At 37.5% G+C, this 26,536-nt stretch overlaps 1 protein-coding gene across 5 annotated transcripts in view; it reads right to left on the reverse strand.

Moving 5' to 3' along the window:
* Positions 1-26,536, reverse strand: part of RAF1 (Raf-1 proto-oncogene, serine/threonine kinase) — a 71,601-nt gene that overhangs the window by 34,451 nt on the left and 10,614 nt on the right. Inside the window, exon 2 of one of the 5 annotated variants that reach the window (XM_082415700.1) lies at positions 2,441-2,525. The exons of the other annotated variants lie outside the window; for them this stretch is intronic. The gene's annotated coding sequence lies outside the window, so the exon portion shown is untranslated. The remainder of the gene's footprint in view (positions 1-2,440; positions 2,526-26,536) is intronic. 5 annotated transcript variants of the gene reach the window in all.

Consider the following 26,536-nt stretch of genomic DNA (forward strand, 5'->3'; position numbering starts at 1 on the left):
CTACATAAGCAGACAAGCCCAGAAAGGCCAAGGCCCCTACCAGTTGCCCCAGGACTGACCTGTTTATCATAGGAAGCTCTAAGGCAAGGTACTCTGTAATCAATTAACAAGAAAGGGTTCACATCTAAAAACAAGAAAGAAGCATCTTCTAAAAACCATACAGCAGGACTTCCCTGGTAGTGCAGTGGTTAAGAATCCGCCTACCCCACGATAGTGAGAGGCCCACGCACTGCGATGAAGAGTGGCCCCTGCCTGCCACAACTAGAGAAAGCCCTCGCACAGAAACGAAGATCCAACACAGCCATAAATTAATTAATTAATTAAATTAAAAAAAAAAAAAAAAGAATCCGCCTACCAATGCAGGGGTCACAGGTTTGATCCCTGCTCCAGGAAGATCCCACATGCCACGGAGCAAGTGGGCCCGTGCACCACAACTACTGAGCCTGCGCTCTAGAGCCCGTGAGCCACAACTCCTGAAGCCCGCGCGCCTAGATCCTGTGCTCTACAACAAGAGAAGCCACCACAATGAGAAGCACGTGCACCACAACGAAGAGTAGCCCCCGCTCGCCGCAGCTAGAGAAAGCCCACATGCAGGAACGAAGACCCAACAAAGCCAAAAATAAATAAATAAATAAACAAATAAATAGAGGAAATTGTTCGTGTTCAGAGCAATTTTTAAAAAAAAGATAACTTTGGTAACAAAAAGTTATATGGAATCTAATTTTAAAAGCTCATTTCTGTCCAATGATTAAAAAGTAATCTTTTTAAAATAACTCTTCACATGCACAAAACAGTAGCTTTATTATGACAAAAGTTCGCTGACCTTAAACACTTATATGTTTATAGTTATATATGGTGAGACAGCCTGAGAATTTGTATTCAACAGACTACACATTTACGTTCTACCAGAAAGGACACAGCATATTCATAATTTCACACTTATTATGAAAGCAAAATTCTATAAATTTAGGAAGTCTACAATTTACTTAACGTGAATTCTTCTAGCCTGTTCTAGAATAGGATATTCTAAAACACTCTAGAATAGGCTAGGCTCAACTGGTTTTCAAGCTGCTTCCTTCTGCATTCAGACCTCCTCTCCTCCAACCACACCCATTACAGAGCACCTCAGAAATCAAAAAGCCTAGATCCTACTCTACTTTGCTTCCTCCACCCCTCTTCCATTAAAGATTTGCCACAATGGGCTTAAACCCAGATTCAGTCTCTGAAAGACACCAGGGGATAGATATCTTATGACAGAAAAAGGGACAACTCATTAATTGCTAGATATCTTAGCTTTCTGTAGTTACCCACTCAACATTTGTCAATCATGAGTAGATCAGAATTTCTCTAAATTTATTTTTTCTAGCATAATTTCTGAAGCTGGCAGGTTCCATAGGTTCACCAAAGTTTGCCTTTTATTGACTTCATGCTTCATCCTGTCACACTGGAGTTTGAAGAAACATTCACTTCAGCCATGTAATTCATGATTTTTTACAGTCTGAACTCTTTTTCAAAGCTACATCTTTCTATATCAAAATGTCTGTTTTTATTATCATAGTTCACCTCTCATAATCATTCAACCTCATTTATTCTCTACATGAATATTCCTTTTTAGAAAGTTAGAGAATGATACCTTTTCTACATCTAAGTTAAAAAGTGGTTTATAAATTCTAAATAGTACTGAGTTTGGGAGCAAACAAAATAACCAAACTAGAAAGACACACAGCCCTGAATTATGCAGCAAGGGGACTCAAGGAAGAGTCAAAGACCAAACCCCTGAATCTTGAGATCCATTTCAGTTGCCTTCTTTGGGCCCTTTTGGTTGGTACAGTAGTGCTCCACCTTAGAAAGTTTTGCTTTCTGCAGTTTGTTACCAGTGGTCAACCACGGTCTGAAAATATTACATGGAAAATTCCAGAATGAACAATTCCTAAGTTTTAAATTGCATGCTTTTCTAAGCTTTTTGATTTCTGAGTAGTGTCATGAAAACTCACACCAACCCGCTCCCTCCTGCCTGGGATATAAACTCACACCAACCCACTCCCTCCTGCCTGGATGTAAATCATCCCTTTGTCCACAGCACATCCACACAGTATACTCTACCTGCCCTTTAGTCATTTAGCTGCCTTCTGGGTTATCAGATGGGCTGTCTCAGTATGGCAGTACATGTGTTTAAGCAGCCCTTATTTTACTTAACAATGGCCCAAAAGTGCAAGAGTAGTGATGCTGGAAATTCGGATATTCTCTTACTGTGCCTAATTTATAAATTAAACTTTATCATAGGTATATATGTATAGAATAAAATAGTACAGAGTTCAGTATTATCTGCACTTTCAGACATCCACTGGGGATCCTGGAAAGTATCCCTCACAGATAAGGAGGAACTACTGTATAACTAAAATAGCACCCAATATGTTTCGAACAAGGACAGAATAAGTACCTTCTTAATAGCCAGCTTCTTTAAGGAAGACTTCAAAAACTCAAGTCTCTTTCTTTCCTAGACTGTAACTCAGCACTTTTTCAAGCTGTGGAGAATGACCCGTAAGTGTTCAGAAAATCATTTTGGTGAGTCATGACCAGCTTTGTCAAAAAATAAAGCAGAGCACAATATAACCACATAGTAAGAAATCTTTGATTCAGGTACACACACATTATAAAATGTATTCCTTAGTGTGGAACACTACTAAGTTTGAAAGCAATTGGTGTAATTCTAAAGCCCAGAATTCCTACCAGAGCTTCCACTGATTTCCCAAATGCATTTATCCACACAAAAGACATCTTCTTGTACTTGAATGATAAATTTTTTTTAAGGATCCATCTAGTCTTAAATTGTCTTTCTTAGCTCTACCAATGAACTCTCTCCATGTGTGTGCTAATTCCACCTCATGTTACATTTTAAAATAGTCGTTTCTGACGATCCAAAACCTATGGGATGCAGCAAAAGCAGTTCTAAGAGGGAAGTTTATAGCTATACAAGCCTACCTCAAGAAACAAGAAGAATCTCAAATAAACAATATAACCTTACACCTAAAGGAGCTAGAGAAAGAAGAAGAAACAAAACCCAAAGTTAGTAGAAGGAAAGAAATCATAAAGATCAGAGCAGAAATAAATGAAATAGAAACAAAGAAAACAGCAGCAAAGATCAATAAAACTAAAAGCTGGTTCTTTGAGAGGATAGACAAAATTGAAAAACCATTAGCCAGACTCATCAAGAAAAAGAGGGAGAGGACTCAAATCAATAAAATCAGAAATGAAAAAGGAGAAGTTACAACAGGCACCGCAGAAATACAAAGAATCCGAAGAAACTACTACAAGCAACTCTATGCCAATAAAATGGACAACCTGGAAGAAATGGACAAATTCTTGGAAAGGTATAACCTTCCAAGTCTGAACCAGGAAGCAACAGAAAACATGAACAGAACAATCACAAGTAATGAAATTGAAACCGTGATTAAAAACCTTCCAACAAAAAGTCCAGGACCAGATGGCTTCACAGGTGAATTCTATCAAACATTTACGGAAGAGCTAACACCCATCCTTCTCGAACTCTTCCAACAAATTGCAGAGGAAGGAACACTCCCAAACTCATTCTATGAGGCCACCATCACCCTGATACCAAAACCAGACAAAGATACTACCAAAAAAAGAAAATTACAGACCAATATCACTGATGAATACAGATGCAAAAATCCTCAGCAAAATACTAGCAAACAGAATCCAACAACACATTAAAAGGATCATACACCACGATCAAGTGGGATTTATCCCAGGGATGCAAGGATTCTTCAATATATGCAAATCAATCAATGTGATACACCATATTAACAAAATGAAGAAGACAAACCTTATGATCATCTCCATAGATGCAGAAAAAGCTTTTGACAAAATTCAACACCCATTTATGATAAAAACTCTCCAGAAAGTGGGCAAAGAGGGAAACTACCTCAGCATAATAAAGGTCATATGTGACAAACCCACAACAAACATCATTCTCAATGGTGAAAAACTGAAAGCACTTCCTCTAAGATCAGGAACAATACAAGGATGTCCACTCTCACCACTATTATTCAACATAGTTTTGGAAGTCCTAGCCACAGCAATCAAGAGAAGAAAAAGAAATAAAAGGAATACAAATTGGAAAAGAAAAAGTAAAACTGTCACTGTTTGCAGATGACATGATACTATACATAGAGAATCCTAAAGATGCCACCAGAAAACTACTAGAGCTAATCAATGAATTTGGCAAAGTTGCAGGATACAAAATTAATGCACAGAAATCTCTTGCATTCCTATACACTAATGATGAAAAATCTGAAAGAGAAATTAAGGAAACACTCCCTTTTACCACTGCAACAAAAAGAATAAAATACCGAGGAATAAACCTACGTAGGGAGACAAAAGACCTGTATGCAGAAAACCATAAGACACTGATGAAAGAAATTAAAGATGATACAAACAGATGCAGAGATATACCATGTTCTTGGATTGGAAGAATCAATATTGTGAGAATGACTATACTACTCAAAGCAATCTACAGATTCAATGCAATCCCTATCAAATTACCAATGGCATTTTTTACAGAGCTAGAACAAAAAATCTTAAAATTTGTATGGAGACACAGAAGACCCCGAAGAGCCAAAGTAGTCTTGAGGGGAAAAAATGGAGGTGGAGGAAATCAGACTCCCTGACTTCAGACTATGCTACAAAGCTACAGTAATCAAGACAATATGGTACTGGCACAAAAACAGAAATATAGATCAATGGAACAGGATAGAAAGCCCAGAGATAAACCCACACACCTATGCTCAACTAATCTATGACAAAGGAGGCAAGGATATACAACGGAGAAAAGATAATCTCTTCAATAAGTGGTGCTGGGAAAACTGGACAGCTACATGTAACAGAATGAAATTAGAACACGCCCTAACACTATACACAAAAATAAACTCAAAATGGATTAGAGACCTAAATGTAAGACCAGACACTATAAAACTCTTAGAGGAAAACATAGGAAGAACACTCTTTGACATAAATCACAGCAAGATCTTTTTTGATCCACCTCCTAGAGTAACGGAAATAAAAACAAAAATAAACAAATGGGACCTAATGAAACTTAAAAGCTTTTGCACAGCAAAGGAAAACATAAACAAAACGAAGACAACCCTCAGAATGGGAAAAAATATTTGCAAACAAATCAACAAAGGATTAATCTCCCAAATATATAAACAGCTCAGGCAGTTCAATATTAAAAAAACAAACAACCCAATCCAAAAACGGGCAGAAGACCTAAATAGACATTTCTCCAAAGAAGACGTACAGATGGTCAAGAAACACATGAAAAGCTGCTCAACATCACTAATTATTAGAGAAATGCAAATCAAAACTACAATGAGGTATCACCTCACACCAGTTAGAATGGGCATCATCAGAAAATCTACAAAGAACAAACGCTGGAGAGGGTGTGGAGAAAAGGGAACCCTCTTGCACTGTTGGTGGGAATGTAAATTGATACAGCCACTATGGAGAACAGTATGGAGGTTCCTTAAAAAACTAAAAATATAATTACCATATGACCCAGCAATCCCACTACTGGGCATATACCCCAAAAAAAACATAAATCAAAAAGACACATGCACCCCAATGTTCAGTGCAGCACTATTTACAATAGCCAGGTCATGGAAACAACCTATATGCCCATGGACAGATGAATGGATAAAGAAGATGTGGTACATATATACAATGGACTATCACTCAGCCATAAAAAGGAATGAAATTGGGTCATTTGTAGACACGTGGATGAATCTAGAGACTGTCATACAGAGTGAAGTAACTCAGAAAGAGAAAAACAAATATCATATATTAACGCATGTATGTGGAACCTAGAAAAATTGTACAGATGAACCGGTCTGCAGGGCAGAAACTGAGACACAGATGTAGAGAACAAACGTATGGACACCAAGGTGGGAAACTGGCGGTGGGGGGGGTGGGGGGTGGGAGGGGTGGTGATGAGATGAACTGAGAGATTGGGATTGACATATATACACTAATACGTATAAAATGGATAACTAATAAGAACCTGCTGTATAAAAAAATAAATAAAATTCAAAAAAAATAAAAGATCAATATAAAAAAATAGTCGTTTCTGCTACTTCATGTGATTCTTCCAGTTTTCACGTATTTCATTGCCAAGTAGACTCAAAAAAACTCAGTATGTTAAGTTTTCATTCTTTTCTCAGGTACCATTAGTTATTTTGTATCTTTATTTATCATTCAAATTTACTGTGAAGATATCTACTTTAATGGATTCACTGACAGTAACCTGAGACCATTCTCTAATGCTGATTAGGTTATATGGTTCACTAACTTTTAAATATGACATTTTTAAGGCATGGAACTTATATACCCATGGTTCTCACACTATGACGTCTCATTTACTAAATTATTTTATCCTATGTAGAAGTCCCAGCATTTCATTCTCTCTCAAAATAGCCATTCCTCTTTACCTTTTCACTTATCACTTCTTATAATGATCTTTTTATTGCTGTAAGGTCTTCTATTTCCTGTTCTTTTCTGCTTTTAAAAGAAAATACCAAATAAGAGTGTGATGTTACATCTATTTCACTGAACTTAATGTAGATTCCACTCCCAATTTAAACCCTTCTCCAAAGTGCACACAACAAAGATTATACTCACTCACAGTCTTGTAACTTTCTTTTTAACCTTCTCTTCTGGATCGTCAGAGATCCAGTCTCTGTATAGCATGAGAACCTTAAAAGGTACAAAGTAGGTTTCTGGAAGTCTGCTCTTGAGGGCAGCCCCTGAGTAGAATTCTATACACCTCTATTGAGGCTTTGGGTCCTCTGTGATGTTCTTCAGGTAAAATTCTCCCCATAAAGCCTCCCTTCTTTGCTCCCTATTCATAAAGAATTTACCACTCCCTCCTGTTCTTTATGTTATTCACATGTATGTTATTAATAGCCCTTCCCACCCCGAACTGTAATTATTTATTTACATGTCTGCCTCCCTACCTGACTATAAGCTCCTTGAGGATAGAGTACATGCATGCCTCTTTGTTCTCCTTTGTTTCCCCAGAACTTAGCAGGACATCTGACTCACAGGAGTTATTCAACCAAGATTTCAAAACCAACGTGATGGTAGCTGCAGAATCCATAATACATTAAATATTTAAATTTATGTAAATTCTTAAGGAAAATGGCTATTTTAATATGTAATATAAAATTATAACCCCAAGCAAGCATTCATGAAAAACACAAATACTAACAAAGACTAGCTATCTGAACAATAACAATAGTGGTTTGCTCTCTGTTTTGACATCTGCCAAAACTCACTAGGAAACAAGATATAGTCACCAAATAATTCCTTAAAATTCTGTACCAACTAAATAGTAAAAATGATAGTAATATTAGCTAGCAGCTACTGAGTTCTTGACATTTCAGTATGTACAATACTACTGAGTACATACTACAGCATGTATAATAATATTGAATTCTTCACATATCATTATGTTAGTATCGGTTCTTTAAACATGATATCTCATTTAAGCCTCCCAAGAACTCTATGAAAGATACTATTATCCTGATTTTGGAGATGAAGAAACTGAAGACCACAAAAGTTAAATAAAATTATCCAAGATTACACAGTAAGCTAGAGAGCCAAGATTACTGACAGAATATCTAAGGTCAAAAGCACTCACAAGTTTTACCAGAGCTTTATTACACCATCATTCTTTATTCTTAAGGCAGATAAGATCAGTGCATCTGTGAGACAGGCTGTTGCTCAGATGAGGTGCCAGATTTCAACCTTGTGGCTACCTGCTCTAGCTTCCTGATACTGGCTCTTTCCTTCCACTCTGGTCATTTGTTTTTATTATACTTTTTAAGACGATATAATTAAATTTGGGCAGGGGAATAAAGGAGAAAAGTTATCCATAACCTTATTCATCCTAACAAAACATTTTTTGGATATCATCTTCTAATATTAGAAGCACAATACATGAATATTTGTTCAAAATCTACTTCCACCATTTATTAGCTGTGTGGCCTTTTGCCAAATTGCTTAACTTCCCCCACACCAATTTTCTCACTCAATCTCTCATGCAATAAACATTACTGAGCAACTATTATGTACCAGACCCTGCTTTACTCTAGATGCTTGGGTTAATTCAGTGAATTAGAGACAAAGACCCCTGATCTCAGGAGAAGCATATCTTCCAGTGGAGGACACACAATAAAGTGAATTATATAACATGATAGTGGATGATAAGTGCTGGGGGAAAGGAGACAAGTTGCAATTTACATAATGAGGTCAGAGTAGGCCTCATTGAGGAGGTAAGAGCTGAGATCAGAAGTCAGGGAGTTTGACCTGCAAGTAGCTGGGGGGGACAGTCAAGGCAGAAGGAACAGCCAGTGAAAACCCTAAAGCAGGAGTGTCCTGTGTACAAGGAATAGCAAAGAGATCATGGAGTTCAGTGAAGTGAGAGTACAGCTGGGGGAGGAGGGACAATGTGGTTAACATACTGTTTTGTAGGTCACCGCTGTAAGGACTCTGCCTTTTACTGAGTGAAATGGGAAGCCACTGAAAAGCTCTGAGCAGAGGAGACACACAATCTGCCTAAGATCTTAAAAGGACTAGTCCAGCTGCTATATTGCAAATAAACTACGTAGGCAGTAGACACACAATTATGGAATTCAAAAGATGTCTGCGCTGAAGGATTAACTGTAAAAAGGGATAATAATACTCATTGGGTTGTCATGAAAATTGTTAACAATGTTTGTAAAGCATTTAGCACTGTGCCTGACACTGATATTATTATAGCTTCTGCCTTAAACAAGGACACTCAGCATAGGAAATGAGAGGGTAGAAAATGAGCCTATGCCTCAATGTGCCTCGTACACAGACAGCATCAGCCTAAAAGAAGGGGATTCTCCTAAATCACATGAAGGGGGCAGTCCTGCTAGCTGAGCTATGGACCTTTTGCTATTTAGCAATGGTGTCTTTGGGGCTAATTGCGGCCTTCATCCTTGTCCATATGTGTACATGTGCACAACTGCAGTCTCAATCCACATCCTATGTTACATTATTCTCCTTCCAATTTTAAATATTTCACAGTCATTTGTCTAATCATACCCCACTGTGTTGGATGTAATTCATCCTTAACCTATTTTTTAATATCTTTATATTAGACTATAATTGCTTTACAATGTTGTGTTAAGTTTCTGCTGTACAACAAAGTGAATCAGTTATACGTATACATACATCCCCATATCCCCTCCCTCTTGAGCCTCCCTCCCACCCCTCTAGGTCGTCACAAAGCATCGAGCTGATCTCCCTGGAGCTGATCTCCCTGTACTATGCAGCAGCTTCCCACTAGCCATCTATTTTACATTTGGTAATGTATATATGTTGATGCTACTCTCTCACTTCGTCCCAGCTTACCCCTTCCCCTCCCCGTGTCCTCAAGTCCATTCTCTACATGTGTCTTTATTCCTGCCCTGCCACTAGGTTCATCAGTACCATTTCTTTAGATTCCATATATGTGCATTAGCATATAGTATTTGTTTTTCTCTTTCTGACTTACTTCACTCTGTATTACAGATTTTAGGTCCATCCACCTCATTACAAATAACTCAATTTCGTTCCTTTTTATGGCTGAGTAATATTCCATTGTATATATGCATCATTAACCTATTTTTAAGTCACATATTTTTTCAGATTTAAAAATCTCTGAAATCAGAACACATCTTAAAAACAATGCTGTGCCTTATTTATCCTAACAGAGAACCCTAAATCAACACCTCAGATATACAGGTATTTTGCTTAACAACTAGGTGTGAGATTACTGGGTCAAAAGATAAGAATTACGGATGAGTGCTGCTACTGTCATGTTTTCAATATTTTAAAATTGGTCTGGGGTGAATTTTTGTTTTTAAGATAAGCTTATTTGCTGAAGCAACTAGTTGCTATTTATTTTCTCTGATCTTTTTTTTTTTTTTTTTTTTGAGGCGGGGGAGTAAGGTAAGTTTAACCAGGAAAAGGAAGGTTGTGTTGTTTCATTTTCTTAGAAGTCACAAAGGTTTCTAAAAGTTTGAGAGAGTAAAGATACCGACTGATAAAGGCAACACCAGTGGGTGTAACTTTAAGAATTTCACATTAGGTCAGCTTTCCAACAGCAGGTTAGGTGTTTAGTGAGATTATTTTGTGTTTTTTTATACTCTATCGAAGAAAAATAGAACTCAACAGCCTAATTCCCAAAGAGCTCTCTGAAACCCTTCTAAAAAGGTGGCCCCGGTCTTTATTCCTGGAAAAGGTAAAAGGGAGGGTCTCTAGACTGGGGAATTTCAGGTACAGTTGAGAGCATGGATGCTATTCTGAAAACTATGCTAACTGAATGCTTAAATACAAAGACCAAACAGCCTCTTCCATAGCTGGGCAACCAGGCTCAAAGAAACTGACATTAGTTCCCCCACCTTATAATGAAGCTCAAAGACAGCAAGCCTAACCCAAGCATTCCAATCAGCTGTTTACTACTGTCCTACTGTCCTTTTAAAAACAGACAGACTGCCAAGGATTACAAGACATTTTAGGAAAGCTTCTAACATGTATGATAAAGACCAGAACACACAGGCAACACACACACACACACACACACACACACACACACACACACCCCTGAATGACTTCAGCTATCAGATTAACTGGAATTATCAGAATGTAGTCCATCAAATGCCTATCACATTATATTTTACAATAATGGGGTAACAGAAAATTCTACAAACTTCTACAGGAAAAAAAAAAAAATACAAGGGATCAGGAATCAGAATGGCTTCAAATTTCTCAACCCTGGAAGCTAGAAGACATAGTGAAGCGAAGTCGTCTAAATTCTGAAGGAAAAGTATTTCCAATGTAGAATAATCAGCAAAACTACTGTAGAAGAAAGATATTTTCTGCCATTCATTACCAAAAATATTTTACCCTTCACGATCCCTGTCTCAAGGGATTTGTCACATGAATAAGAGTAAATCAAGAAAGAGATGGCATACAGGAAAAAGGGCATCCAACACGAGAAAGAAACTAACAAAATCCCCAAGAGGTTACTGGAGGGAAATCTCTGGATGACATCTGTGCATCAAGGACAAGAATCCACAATTTTGTGACCCTTTCTAGCAATCTCAAACTACCACCACCAACACTCACCTAGACGATGCCTTTTCTTCTTTTCTTCAGAGACAGAGAGAGGAGAGAGGGGAGAGAGGAAAGGGGGGGTAGAGAAGTAGAGGGAGAGAAGGGATGGAAGGAAACAGCTCACATTTTTAAAGTTCTACATGATCCTATACTCTCCTTTTTTTAACTGAAGTATAGCTGACTTACAATGTTGTGTTAATTTCTGCTATACAATGAAGTGATTCAATTATACATATATATACATTCTTTTCTGTATACTTTTCCATTATGGTTTATCACAGGATATTGAATATAGTTCCCTATGCTATATAATAAGACCTTGTTGTTTATCCATTCTATATATAATAGTTTGCATCTGCTAACCCCAAACTCCCACTCCATCCCTCCCCACCCCCTTCCCCCTTGGCAACCACAGGTCTGTTCTCTATCTGTGAGTCTGTTTCTGTTTCGTATATAAGTTCACTTGTGTCATATTTTAGGTTTCACATATAAGCGATATTATATGGTATTTGTCTTTCTCTTTCTTACTTCACTTTATATGATAATCTCTAAGTCCATCCATGTTGCTGCAAATGGCACTATTTCATTCTTTTTTATTGCTCCACTGTGTGTGTGTGTGTGTGTGTGTGTGTGTGTGTGTGTGTGTATTTTCTTTACCCACTCATCTGTCGATGGACACTTGGGTTGTTTCCATGTCTTGGGTATTGTGAATAGTGCTGCTATGAACATAGGGGTGCATGTATTTTTTTGAATTATAGTTTTATCCAGATATCTGCCCAGGAGTGGGATTGCTGGATCACATGGCAACTCTATTTTTAGTTTTTTAAGGCACCTTCATACTATATTCCATAGTGGCTGCATCAACTTACATTCCCACCAACAGTGTAGGAGGGTTCCCTTTTCTCCACGCCCTCTCCAGCATTTGTTATTTGCAGACTTTTTAACGATGGCCATTCTGACAGGTGTGAGGTGGTACCTCACTGTAGTTTTGATTTGCATTTCTCTAATAATTAGCGATGTTGAACATATTTTCATGTGCCTATAGGCCATCTGTATGTTTTCTTTGGAGAAATGTCTATTTAGGTCTTTCGCCCATTTTTCGATTGGGTTGTTTGTTGTTGAGTTGTATGAGATGTTTGTACATTTTGGAAATTAAGTCCTTGTCAGTTGCATCAATTGCAAATATTTTCTCCCATTCTGTAGGTTATCTTTTCGTTTTATTTGTGCTTTCCTTTGCTGTACAAAACCTTGTAAGTTTCATTAGGTCCTGTTTATTTTTGCTTTTATTTATACTGCCTTGGGAGACTGACCTAAGAAAACATCGGTACAATTTATGACATGATCCTATACCCCTTAAGCACATTCTCCCTTGTAGAGGAGTGAGTGAGACCTGTGCTGGGTCTTGAGATATTCTGGGTGGTTGATCAACATGAATAGAATAGTCAGTCTAGCAGTGTAGGGTTTCCCAAAGCATGGGCCATACATTACTCATGGTTTACAAAAATAATTTTAGAGGATTTGTGGACACGACATAAAATAATACTAAATCAATCAGATAAAGATTATGATAAGGAAGGATTATCAGTTTGGTATCTTTAATACCTCTATAACACTTCATAATCTCCCTTTTTAATTAAAAAATATCATTTTCAAACTCAAAGCCACTACAGACCCTAATATCTAACTACAAATTAATACTGTTTTTATTTTATTAAAATAGCAGCAAAGGAATCTAGTACTATATGTGATTCCTATTCTCCTGGCAGCTTCTTCTGAATTCATTTTGACTGTGTATTTTGGAAGTGCTTATAACATAGTTCCCTCCATTTCAGTGCAAAAGAAGTCAACACAAGAGAGTGAGTCACAACCATCCACCCTTGATACATCACTACATTTCCAGCAAAGAAGCTTGCACCTGCTTTGCTCCTGCAATTTAGGATGAGGCTATCACCTAGCCTTTATCTCTATAACTCAACAGCCTCAAACTACTTCACCTTTTTTAAAGTTCCAGAGAATCCCCTGGCAGTCAGTCCAGTGGTTAGGACTCCGCAGTGGGCACAAGTTGGATCCCTGGTCGGGGAACTAAGATCCTGCAAGCCTCGGCACGGCCAAAAAAATAAAACAGTGAGCTATTTAAGAGAAAATATTAAATAAGCACTACTATAGATGGTTCTCTGTTCTAGTAAAAGTTAGGAAGATGATACTTGAATGACTGAAGTGGTGAAACACTAGTCTAGCAGAGACAATACATTCTTTAAATTAATGACCTTGTACTCTGCCATTACTTATCTATCAGGCTTTTAAGCAAGTCTGATCAATAAAATCCTAGTAATCAAATCTAGAGTGTTTCTCAGCCTAATGCTCCTTCTCTCTTCCTCCTAAAGAGACTTTCATTATACTGCACTTCCAGGGGTTTCTTCTGTCTCCAACTATATCTCCTCTACCTTGTTTATTGGCTTCTAGTCTTCCTCCTGCTCCAACCATGGATGTATCTCAAGGCTTCTATGTCGCTATACTTTCTTAAGTGTTCCACAGCCTTTCCAACCTGCCTACATACATTGCCTCCATCAGTGAAAAGTGTGGTGGACAACTCTATGTTGTCTCCCAATCCCACACTCCTCTTTTGAGAACATCCTTCCTTCACCCATAGGAATAAGCCCTGAGCAGCGATGTTTATATGTTTATATTCATGATCCTGCCCCTTTAGAACCCACTACAACTGAATGGAGCAAGGATCCAAGCTGGGAACTTGATTTGAAATTGAGAGAACAGATAAACTCAGGAGGTATAAGAATGTTGGTCCATGGATGTCCAAAGCAGTAAAAACAAGTTTGCTGTTAAGACAGCAGTACTCTCCAAACTGATCTACAGATTCAATACAAGCCCTAATAGAATAGGCTTCTTTGCCAGCTTCTTTGTAGAAATTGACAAGCTGACGCTAAAACGCATATGGAAATTCAAGGGAGCCAGAACAGCCAAAATAATCTTGAAAAAGAACAAAATTCGAGGACTCATACTTCCCAATTTCAAAACTTATTACACAAAGCTACAGTAATCAAAACAGTGTGGAACGGGCATAAGGATAGACATATAGATCGGTAGAACACAACTGAGAAGGGTGCCAAACAATTCAGATATCCACATGCAAAAGAATGAAGCTGTACCCCTACTTCAGAGCATATACAAAAATTAACCCAATGGATGAAGACCTAAATAATGTTAAGAGCTAAAACCATAAAACTATAAAACGCTTAAAAGAAAACAAAGGGGTAATAAATCTTGATGACCTTGAATTTGGCAGTGGTTTTTAAGATATAACACTAAAAGCACAAGCAACAAAAGAAAAACAGATAGGGACTTCCCTGGTGGTCCAATGGATAAGACTCCGTGCTCCCAGTGCAGGGGACCCAGGTTCGATCCCTGGTCAGGGAACTAGGTCACACATGCATGCCGCAACTAAAACCCAGCACAGCTAAATAAATAAGTAAACAAAATATTTTTTTAAAAAAAGGTAAACTGGACTTTAACAAACTTAAAAACTTTTCTGCTCCAAAGAACACTATAAAGAAAGTAAAAAGACAACCCAAAGAATGAGAAAAAATATTTGCAAATCATGTATCTGATGAGGGACTTGCATCTAGAATACAAATATTCTATAGACTACAGAAAGAATTCTTAGAACTCAATAATAAAAAAGACAACACAATTTAAAAACAGACAAAAGATCAGCACAGACATTTTTCCAAAAAAGATACAAGAAACAGCCAAGAAGAACATGAAGAGGTGCAACATCACTAATCATTAGGGAAATGAAAATCAAAAACACAATGAGACAGCACTTCACATGGCTATTATCAAAAAGAAAGAAAGAAAAAGAAAGGAAGGGAGGTGTTGGCAAGGATATAAGAAACTGGAACTCTTGTGCATTGCTGATGGGAATGTAAAATGGTGTAGCTGCTACACAAAACAGTATGGCAGTTCCTCAAAAAATTAAAATTAGAATTACTATTGAATATATGATTCAGCAAGTCCACATCTGGATGTAGACCCAAAAGAATTGAAAGCAGTAACTCAAAATATTTGCACACCCACGTTCACAGTGTTATTCACAACAGCCAAAAGGTGGACGCAAGCCAAGTGTCCATTAACCAATGAATTGACAACAAAATATGCTATATACATACAAGGAAGTATCATTCAGCCTTAAAAAGCAAGGAGATTCTGGACGCCCCTGGTGGCACAGTGGTTATGAATCCGACTGCCAATGCAGGGGACACGGCTTCGAGTCCTGGTCCGGGAAGATCCCACATGCCGCAGAGCAACTAAGCCCATGTGCCACAATTACTGAAGCCCACACGCCTAGAGTTGGTGCTCCACAACAAGAGAAGCCACCACAATGAGAAGCCCACGTGCAGCAACGAAGAGTAGCCCCCGCTCGCCGCAACTAGAGAAAGCCCGCATGCAGCAACGAAGACCCAACATAGCCAAAAAATAATTAATTAAAAAAAAAAAAAAAAAAGCAAGCCAGATTTAAAAAAAAAAAAGCAAAGAGATTCTGATATATGCTACAACATGGATGAACCTTGAAGACATTATGCTAAGTGAACCAAGCCAGTCATAAATGGACAAATATTGTATGATTCCACTTACATGACGTACCTAGAGTAGTCAAATTCATAAAGAAGGAAAGTAGGATTAAAAAAAAAAGAAAGTAGGATGGTAGTTGGCAGGAACAGGAGAGGAGAGTGGGGTGAGGAGTTTAAGGGTACAGAGTTTCAGTGTGGGATGATGAAAAAGTTCTGGAGATGGATGGTGGTGATGGGTGCAACATACTGTAAATGTACTTAATATCACTGAACTATGCGGTAATTTATATTATGTGTATGGTACATGGTGGTAAATTTATGTTATGTATATTTTACCACAATAAATTTTTTAAAAAGAATGTTTATAGTTGCCTAAACCTACCATGTCATTTAAAAAAAAAAAAAAAAAGATAGCATGTTGATCATTACTGGTAAAAACACCATTAAAGTCATCGATACTAAATTTGGAGGCACTGGGAAAGCCCATGCATCTCCATGGACCTTGTGGCTTCATCTTAAAAATGAGGTACGAAGGACTAAATCAGACCTACTACTGGCTTGGAGTCTCAGGACCCCTGTGAACTCCAAATGTTATATAAAAAAAAAAAAATCCTCCCTGGAATTCCCTGGTAGTCCAGTGGTTAGGACTCTGTGCTTCCACTGCAGGGGGCCCAGGTTCAATCCCTGGTCGGGGAACTAAGATCCTGCAAGCTGCACTGTGCAGCCAAAAAAAAAACTCTGGTTACTTCTATTTCAATATTTCCAAGTAAAACCTAATAAATTATTCTTTAACCTTTCAGAAGCCTGTCCAGAGCAACAAAAATCATCAGGCTTCTCTCTCTCCTGCAGACTGGAATTACAGAACTTCAGGGTAGACTTGCAGGTTATTAGAACCTTAGGACATCAGAATGTTCATAGCAGCATTACTTCTAATAGCCAAAAGGTAGAGAACAGCCCAAATGCCCACCAACTGATGAATGAATAACTAAAATGTGGTATAATCTTCCCTAGGTATCTGCAAGGGATTGGTTTCAGGACCCCCTGCAGATAACAAAGTCCAAGGATGCTCAAGCACCTTATATAAAACGGCACAGTATTTGCATATGATCTACACACATCCTTCCATACACTTTAAATCATCTCTAGATTCCTTACAATACCTAATACAATGTAAATGCTACGTAAATAGTTGCCGATAGGTGACAAATTCAAGTTTTGCTTTTTGGAACTTTCTGGTAATGCCTTCAGGTAAACAGCATTTCCCAGGGAAGCTCTTCAGAGTAAGGAGCCCCAAACATGACTTCACATCTCACTGGCCTCCAGTGAGTCACTGTGAACAAATCATTATGTCCAAATGGTTGGCCTTTACTGACTGACTTAAGCTAATCAGGCTCTCCACTAGAGCTAGAGATGGGGTCAATCTCATTAAAATGGCTCAAATGAATGGCTAGGTAATAAGGGCTGACAGTTCCTCAGAGAAAAATATGGGATACAGTTACAATGAAAGGGGGAAACAGAAACAAACAACAGGTGTTCACTTCACTGGTTAACAGGTGTTCACTTCACCGGTTTACAGGTGACAATCACCAAGATCAAGGGATTAAAGGAAGGAGCTTAGAGAAATCCTTAAATTGACCTATTGTACATACTCTTAAAGGTACAATCAAAACTCAGGTGACACATTTAAATTCAAGCTTCTCAAACATTGCCACTGTTTATAAAACACACACACGTGACCAATCAGGCAAGCAACATGGGTCTTCTTAAGCCCTTGTCGCTCTGTTCAGCAAATCTCAAGGGAAGATACCTGAGCAGGCAGGGGACAAGATACCAGATGTTCTCTTGTTCAGTGGCTTCTCTGGAACACATCTATCTCTAGGACCAGGAAAATAAAATTTCCAGAAAGTGAAATATGAGAAAATATAAAAGGAACAGACTTGACAGATAAAGAAAAACAAAACCCAGCATCTTTTAGGCATCTGCTATGAGCTAGGCAACACCCTGAGCACACAGATGTTTATATGCTATTTCATTTAACCCACATAACCTCAAGTTACCTGCCTCCTCTGCAAAATATGGAGTTGGAAGAGACGACCTATAATGATCCTTCTAGCTCTAACACATTATGATGATTCTAGTGCCATGAAAATCTAACATATGTTAAAATTTTCTGATATAGAAGATCCTTCCCTAGCTTTCCAAACAGACTATACTTCAACTTTCTCTTAATGATTTATAAGTTACTATGAGTAACCTCTGGTTATCTATGGAATATAAATATAGTATATTTTCCTAAGAAAACAATTTTACTCAGACTTGAGTGAGGGAGGTTAATAAAGTAACTAATATCTTAAAATATTTTTATAATACACCTGTTTTGAAGTAAAATTGAAGTAAAATTCAAAAACCAAAGAGCAACAAAAATCATCAGGCATAAAACATGACTTCAAAGAACTTTCAGGTTTAAAGAGTAGGCATTTAATCTAATTTTACTGGTAGTTTGATGGAAAAGTTTCAAAACAATAATGATAATGAATGTAACAGACAACAGAGTTCTGTGTCTCCTTTCTATTCTTCAGGTATTTCTTACACTCTGGTTGCCATTGCCACTTCTGACTTGATAGTATTTACACCTCTATGGACTCCCCTACTCCTCAGCATTTGCTATTGACAACCCGATATGAGAAAGAGAGATAATCAAGCCTGTGTATCAAGGAGCACAACAGAAGAGAAAGAACCTACTAGGCTAGAAAGGCCCTAGCCTACTGAGTAATGAAAAGGCTTCAGGACAGGCTTATGTGCATGGTCAAAGCTACATTCCAGAAGATTAAGGCTACCAAAAATCCAACATTCATGTAAGCAAGGTCCTCCTACACACTTGGTCCACAAAACTGTATAGACTCTTACGGTAAAATTTTTTAACACCCAAATTATAAATTCTTAAACTCCATGAGAACAGTGACTCAGCTTTGATAACCTCTGTATACTTAACTCCTAGAAGAGTACTTGTTGAATGACTAAATAAACTGAGCTTGCATTTTGAAGTCAGAGACCTGTTGATGAGTAACCTTTTTGGCTGTGTGAACCTAGGCAAAAAACATCTAAGCCTTAATTTCTTCATCTGTAAAATAAGCACAACTATATTTTAAGAGGTGGCTATGAGAAGTAAATGAAAAACTACAAACTATGAAAAATTCACTGTCTGGTACATAGTGGTCACTTAATCCATGACAGCTATTACCACATGATAGCTATATTACTATTTTTGGTAATAATAGTGCTTATCCACACAATAAAGTAACCTAGTTATGATCCTTGATTCCTTTAGTATTTTCCTCACCCACCACATTTAATCATCCATCATGTACTGTCAGACCCTCCAAAATCCAACTACTTTAACCCAACCCAACCAATCTAACCTAAAGCACCATCTTCTCTTGCCTAGATTACACCAGGAGTCACAATGTCCACTCCCAAAGCCTCTAAATCTATTCTCTACTGAGAGACCTTAAAACACAGATCTGGTCACACTATTGCTCCACTAAAATCCTTATTTTAAGTGTGACTGGTTCCCTATCACACTCAAAATAAAACCCAAGTTCTTTAACTATGACCTACAAGGCCTTACGTGATGACCTGGCCTCTATCTTCCTTCTCCACCTTATCTCCTACCCTTCTCTCTCTTGTTCACTTTATTTCTGTCATACTGGCCTTCTCGTTGTTAGTCACTTCTTGTCAATCATGTTTCCACACAAATGTCACTCCTCAAAGGGGACCACCTTGACCATCCTGTTTAAGTGTATCCTGCCCCTCCCCATCATTCTTCTCTCTTTACTCAGCTTTGTTGTTTTCATAATACTTTATTACCATCTAATATAATACTTTGAAATTATATTAGCTATCTGCCTAGCCAATGATTGTCTGCCTACCCTACTAGATAGTACGCTCCAAGAAGCTAAGTTCAGTTTACCCTAAAAACCCCATCACCTCTAACAGTGTCTAGCATACAACTGGCCGTTACGACACATCCTGAATGAATAACAAAAGCTGGCACCTGGGTCCAATGGGTGCTGAGTTCTAACAGAAATCATCAGTGCAGTCATTTATGAACCACACTATGCTGAGGGGCTACACCCTAGGACTAGAACACTGACAATTGTGGAATTCTGCAACTGTAGAATCGGCACAGTGTTAACTGCTGGCTGGCAGTCAGCTAAATTCATTATAGCAGCTCCATCAGACAAATCCCAGACAAAAACCAGCTGATAAGAGCCAGCTGAAGCCATTATGTAATTCTACTATGCTTGAGGTATTTCCAAAGTTTGATTTACTAGTATTGTTTGGCATTTTTCTTCATAGTTGTTTTAATTTAAAAATAAAACGAAGCACCATTCTTGTTCACCCGCTGTGTCACAGTAAACTGCAAACATGTTCCACCTACACACACATTCATTTGTCCTAAATATACACTACTGGAAATAAAGTGGTTTTAAACCACATTGCCCCTGCTAAAGAAATGTAGAAGTGTGTTTTTAAACATGCCTAAGATCATGTAGAATGCAAAAGAATGTGTAGAAAGAGGATTTCAGGTGGAAGGAGGGGGTTGCTCAGCTTAAAGGAAATAGAATAACAAATATTTGGGGTACATGTCTCAAAACAAGAATGCGTTCTTAAGCATAACCAAATTATAGTTTAGATCCTTGGATGGTAATCTAAAATATTCTTCATAGGGCTTCCCTGGTGGCGCAGTGGTTGAGAATCTGCCTGCCAATGCAGGGGATACGGGTTCGAGCCCTGGTCTGGGAAGATCCCACATGCCGCGGAGCAACTAGGCCCATGAGCCACAACTACTGAGCCTGCGCGTCTGGAGCCTGTGTCCCGCAACTAGAGGCCGCGACAGTGAAAGGCCCGCGCACCGTGATGAAGAGTGGTCCCCACTCGCCGCAACTAGAGAAAGCCCTCGCACAGAAACGAAGACCCAACACAGCCAAAAAAAATTAATTAATTAATTTTAAAAATAATAATAATAAAATAAAAATAAAATATTCTTCATATACATAAGTTGTCAACCATGAAACTGATCAGCAAAATTAAAGAGAAAAACAAACTTAAAATTTTGTTAGTTTTCAGCAATTTCAGAACATGCAAAAGGTAAAATCTGGGAAAACTGCTACATTTTCACATCAGGCTTGCAAATGATTCTAGAATCAGACAGTAGTCACCACTTTCTCTGTATTTGCTATGGGCCAAATACCATAGGCCATAATGTTGTAGCCCTAAAAATAAGTCTCCATCTTAGTAAATGATGAAGCCGATTTCTCAATGAATAAAAAACAAGCGACTGTTGAATGTCAACAATATAGGAATGTTAAAAAAAACTCAGCTTTTACAGCAAATTCATACTTCTTAAAATCAAGAACACATTCCTGGGGGTTTCCATGAACAATATGCACCAGGACAGCCAAGCAGAAAGCTCTGAAGAAAGAGAACAGAATTTTCATCTTACACTTTCAAGAAAGAAGTTTATCTTTTTAAAAGTCTAAACACTGGTAAAGCAAGGTACAAATCCTCCCCATAATACTGCACTACTGTCATCAGGCAACAAATCAAATGGGCAGTAAGAGCACAGTACCTACCACTCAACTCGCGGGCACTAACAGAGAAGTCACAAACATTCTCTCAGCTAAGGCAAAAAGCTCTACTGTATTTCCAAAGTCTGCAGAGTTCTGAGCACTCTTTCCACAATCCTCATGCCCCAATCTACACAAAACACCATGTGACTGAGAAACTGGTTATAGCAGAAAGGAACACTCTTAGATATGCAAACAAAGTAAGAGGGTAGTAAATATAAGGGCCACACTGTTTGTGAAAACTGAATTGTTTAAAAATTTTAGAGAAATCAAGTTATTTCCTAGTACAATTCCTAACAAGCTGTTGAGATGTGATATTACAAAGGACACTTGAATAGTTTATTCTAAACTCAAAATCCAGAATACCAGGTTGAGATAAAGGCATTTTAAATGCAACACATTCATTTCAGCCTTCTCACCCTGTGACCCAGCTCTAGCAATAATTTCAATGAATTGCTGCATTCAGAGGCATTTCTAAAAATGAATAAATAGCACCAGATTAATAAAATAGTAATTATTAAGAGATTCATTACGCTGGGAGAGTCTTGTTTTTTGCTTTTTTAGTTTACCAGATGCTATAAAAAACATTTTGAAAGCAAGACTGTTTCAGGTGCAAGCTTGTTAGGGAGCAGCACACGTACAAAGTACTATTAAAGAGCCCCAGGACAAGTCAAATCTGATAAGATCACAATTATGAAAATACCAGTATTTAGGGTATAATTTTTTTAAGCGATTTGAGTCCTATGCTTAAGGTCCATCTACCACCTTAAAGCCTAATCTGAGGCATAAATGTTTGACTGGAAATGTTATTCTATCAACTTCTGGAGATACCTCAGCAGAGCACTCACTCAACATTCCTCATCCATTGTCTTGTCACAGTTACTCTCCCGAAGGGTTAAAGGGCTGAAGGGTTAGACGCCTTTGGACCATGGTAAGAAAAACCAATTACAACAACCCTGATTAATTCAGGAAGCTCTTCAGGAGTTCAGTGTGCAAGAATCAAAAAGTCCTAAAACTTCTGCCTAAAAGAGTCAAGAAGCAGTTGGGCAAACTTGGGGCTAAGGTTGACTTTGTTTCACCCTCTCCCTACCTCAGCCAAGCCAAACAGCCAAATAAATTTTACTATCCCTTCCTGACTAGGGAAACACACACACACACACACACACACACACACACACACACACACACACACACACACACACACACACACCACAATGTAAATATTTTCAGAGACATTTTGAATTTTCTTCAAAATGCCTCAGCAAATCAGTATTTAAAATCAGTTTAAAAAAACCCGCACTTTTGAGTTTTTATTCAAATATTGCTATCTTTTATTTCACTTAAAAATATTAAAGTGGTAGAGCAAAAAACACCTATGGCAACTAGCACTTTGGCGTTAAATGAGATTTTAAAGAAATTCTTAATCTACCTAAAATCTAGTTCCTGAGAATGTAGCAATGCATTCTGTGGCTGAGATTGATTGCAGAAAGTTTACTTCAAACAGGACAGCTTAAAATTTTACAGAACTTTACAGTTTATTCCTCTCCACACTATCTCATAGTGCTGTTAGAATTAAACAGGCTAAAAGCAGGTATTATTCCTCTTTGTAGATAAAGAAAATGTGAAGTTCAAAAGATTTAGTGACAATAAGGGAAGCAAAACAATTCAGGTCCTCAGACTCTTAAATTACATCTCTATTTTAACACACTGATTTAAAACACAAAAAATAATTATTTAACATTGTTACTATTATACTACTTTGAAATAATTACTGTTTATTGTTTATAAGTAATGCATCGGACCTGTATGTGGAAGAAAGGAAAATAAGTTTTATATATCACAAGCAATTCAAATTTACTTCATATTTAAGAGATTTTTACATCATTTCTAAATAATAAATGATTTAGTTCAAATTACCTTAGAGCAGTTGTATTACTAATGCTTTTTCTCACATGACCTTTCTTCTTATCCACTAAATGATACAGAAGAGAGAATGTATGAAATATATAATCTTTTATTCAGAAAGCTAACTCTTATAATCTGCAGCAAATAGATAAGGATTTAAAACAAACATAATGAAGTCTAAACTGCTTTTTACAGCTCTGTAGCTCAGGGGTTATTAGAGCACCGGTCTTGTAAATTGCCTTTAAGTCATTCTTCTTTATCTTCAATCCAAAATTTTTCTCCCCAGAGTTGGTAATAAATACAGCTTAGATAAAATAAAATCTCCATGTAATTAGAAGACTGCTGAACTACAAACCATGACTCACTATTTCTGAAGATTAGTCAATACAAAAGAATTCCTATACATCAAAATAACCTGGGCACTGCCCTAGAGTTAAAATTCTGTTGTAATATTACCTAGCTGCTGTGAGTTTCTCCTTGGTTTGAAAGCAGAGAGAGGAGGAGGAGGAACTGGTAGCAAGAGCTTTAAAAGACTACGACTGGCTATAACTGACCTGAATCCACTACGGTGCCTATAGTTTTAAACAGCCTTTGACTTATGACACCTAAACTTAAGATATACTTGTATTTCATTCTCCTCTACTCAGCATGTTTTGTAAGATGTGAGAATTAAATAACACGTGAAACACACAGTGTTGGCCTAAGACAGTAAATGTTCCCTATTATCATGATATACAACAATCAGGAACTCTTCTAGATAGCCCTTAAACCTCCAGCCTGGGTTTTTCTGAGTTCAAAGCCTAAAGCTCTTAACCGCTACTGGTACTGTGTTCCAAAATTAAGTCCCAGGTTCCAAAATACAGATCAACTGTTTAGCTCTCACATTACTTGGGGGAATAACACTGGCCATATGCTATCTTGTTCATTTGATCTTTGCAGATTGTCTCCATATTCCCAGAGATCCTCTGCAGAGACTGCATGGAGTAATAATTCCAGATGCTTTACCCATTAGACTATAACTTGGAACCTGTGAGTAACATCGGCACGCTCCTAAATTACCTACAATTAACCAATGTAACTTTTTGGAAAATACCTCTCTCTCTGCTTGGATTTATCATTTCCTCAAAAAGCTTATTTTTTTCCCCATGATAGGAGAAATTAGACAAGATTTACTATCAAAGTGAAATAAACCAAATGCTATGTACAACTTACAGTGACAATGCTTAAAAGACAAGTATAATACCCTATTTCACTGTTCTTTAAAATAGTTAGAAGTAGCTCTATTAACTATATATGGTATACAACTTTATTTGAAGTATATGTCAATTTATATTTTTATCAGTTAATTAAAATATTCTAACTCTGTATCTTCCTGGTAAATCAGAAAATTTGAAAACAGGCTAAGAGTATAGAGTAGGAGAAATGGTAGCAATGAAATAAACTTAGTTCATTAATTTTTAATAACTCCAACAGCCATTCTGATCAGAACACTAACACTATTCCAAAGACTTGTATCTACTCAGTTTTGATTACTTAATTGTCTAATGAACCTTTAAAATTACAAAAGCCAATAAATCATTTCAGAAATCTTTCCACTAAGCTCACTCTTCAGAGTATTACCTATCATATAAAATTCTAAGCATCTTAAACATTCCCCTAAGAACTGGCAAAATTTGCACAGAAGACTGTCCAGAGAGGGAAGTGTCCCCATTAAATGGTAAATGTTTAAGATAAAACATTAGACGGGTATCCCCAATCACTCCAAACTTTAGATTAAAGGCTTCAGTGTGAGCCCACAATTGTTTTATACAAGTGATTAAAAGTTCCTAGAACTTTATGAAATATTGATTAGTGGTGGAGAGAAACACATTTTGGAAAGAAGAATACTTTTTTTTTTTTTAACTTATTTTTGGCTGCATTAGGTCTTCATTGCTGCATGCGGGCTTTCTTTAGTTGTGTTGAGCAGGGGCTACTCTTCATTGCAATGCATGGGCTTCTTATTGCGGTGGCTTCTCTTGTTGCAGAGCACCAGCTCCAGGTGCGCAGGCTTCAGTAGTTGTGGCACACGGACTCAGTAGTTGTGGCACACTGGCTTAGTTGCTCCATGGCATGTGGGATATTCCCGGACCAGGGCTTGAACCGGTGTCCCCTACACTGGCAGGCAGATTCTTAACCACTGCACCACCAGGAAAGCCCCAAGAAGAATATTTCTTAAAGTGCTATTTTAAACTAAATCCCTAAATTAAATATGTAAGATTTGAAGAAAAGTTTTCACATACAAAGTCATAACAAAGGGATTATCATCTTACAGAAAAAAAGTAATGGAAGTAATTATTTCTACTCAAGTCAAAAAAAGTTTAGGAAAGAACTCTTCAGAAGGGATACCTCTGAAGGATTTATGAAAAGTAAGTACATGGAAGAGGCAAATTTGATTAAGACTTGATCCTGGCCCTCAATAAATTTATAATTTAGATGAAGAAGTAATACAGGGATGAAGTGGGGTTAATCATATAAGGCCTATAAGAAGGAAATGGAACTACTTTAAGTCATAAAGAAAATTATAAGGCAGACGGCATTCCCAGAAACCTAACAATAACAGTAAGTTTGCATCACATCTAGAATTTAAATTCTAAGGTGCTCATAGGATGTAGGATGAAGTCAAAACTAACCCAGAAAATCTCTCTCTCTTTAATCTCTCCTTAAGTAGATGGTCTATACTTAGGGTATTTACGCCATCTATCTCTGTGTTTCTTCCTCTTTAAAATAAGGATCACAATGTACCTACATCTTCAGGCTGATGGGAAGATTAAATGAATTAAGGTAAACTCTCAGAAGAACCTGGCATATAGTAGTTAAATCAACAAAGGTAAGCTATTATCTTTAGGGACCTTTTTTTAAAAATGTATCTTTAGACAAAACAATCACACTCAATTGTGAGATGGTCAAACTATAAGGCTTGGGAGAATTGAGAATGACAAAAGAATAGATTCACTTTCTTCAACTGCAATCAAAATCTCACAAGAACATATACTCAGTATGAGGAATGGTGGCTAAAATTGCCTGCATTATTAAAACACTTTTCTTGGCAGGGCAAAAACATAGTTGAATACTCGTTTTTTGTTTGGTTGTTTTGTTTGTTTGTTTTTGCCGCACCAGGTGGCTTGTGGGATCTTAGCTCCCTGACCAGGGACTGAACACTGGGCAGTGAGAGAG

The sequence above is a fragment of the Balaenoptera physalus genome (genome assembly GCF_965194825.1).
Source record: "Balaenoptera physalus genome assembly, chromosome: 11".
In the NCBI taxonomy this organism is placed as follows: domain Eukaryota; kingdom Metazoa; phylum Chordata; class Mammalia; order Artiodactyla; family Balaenopteridae; genus Balaenoptera; species Balaenoptera physalus.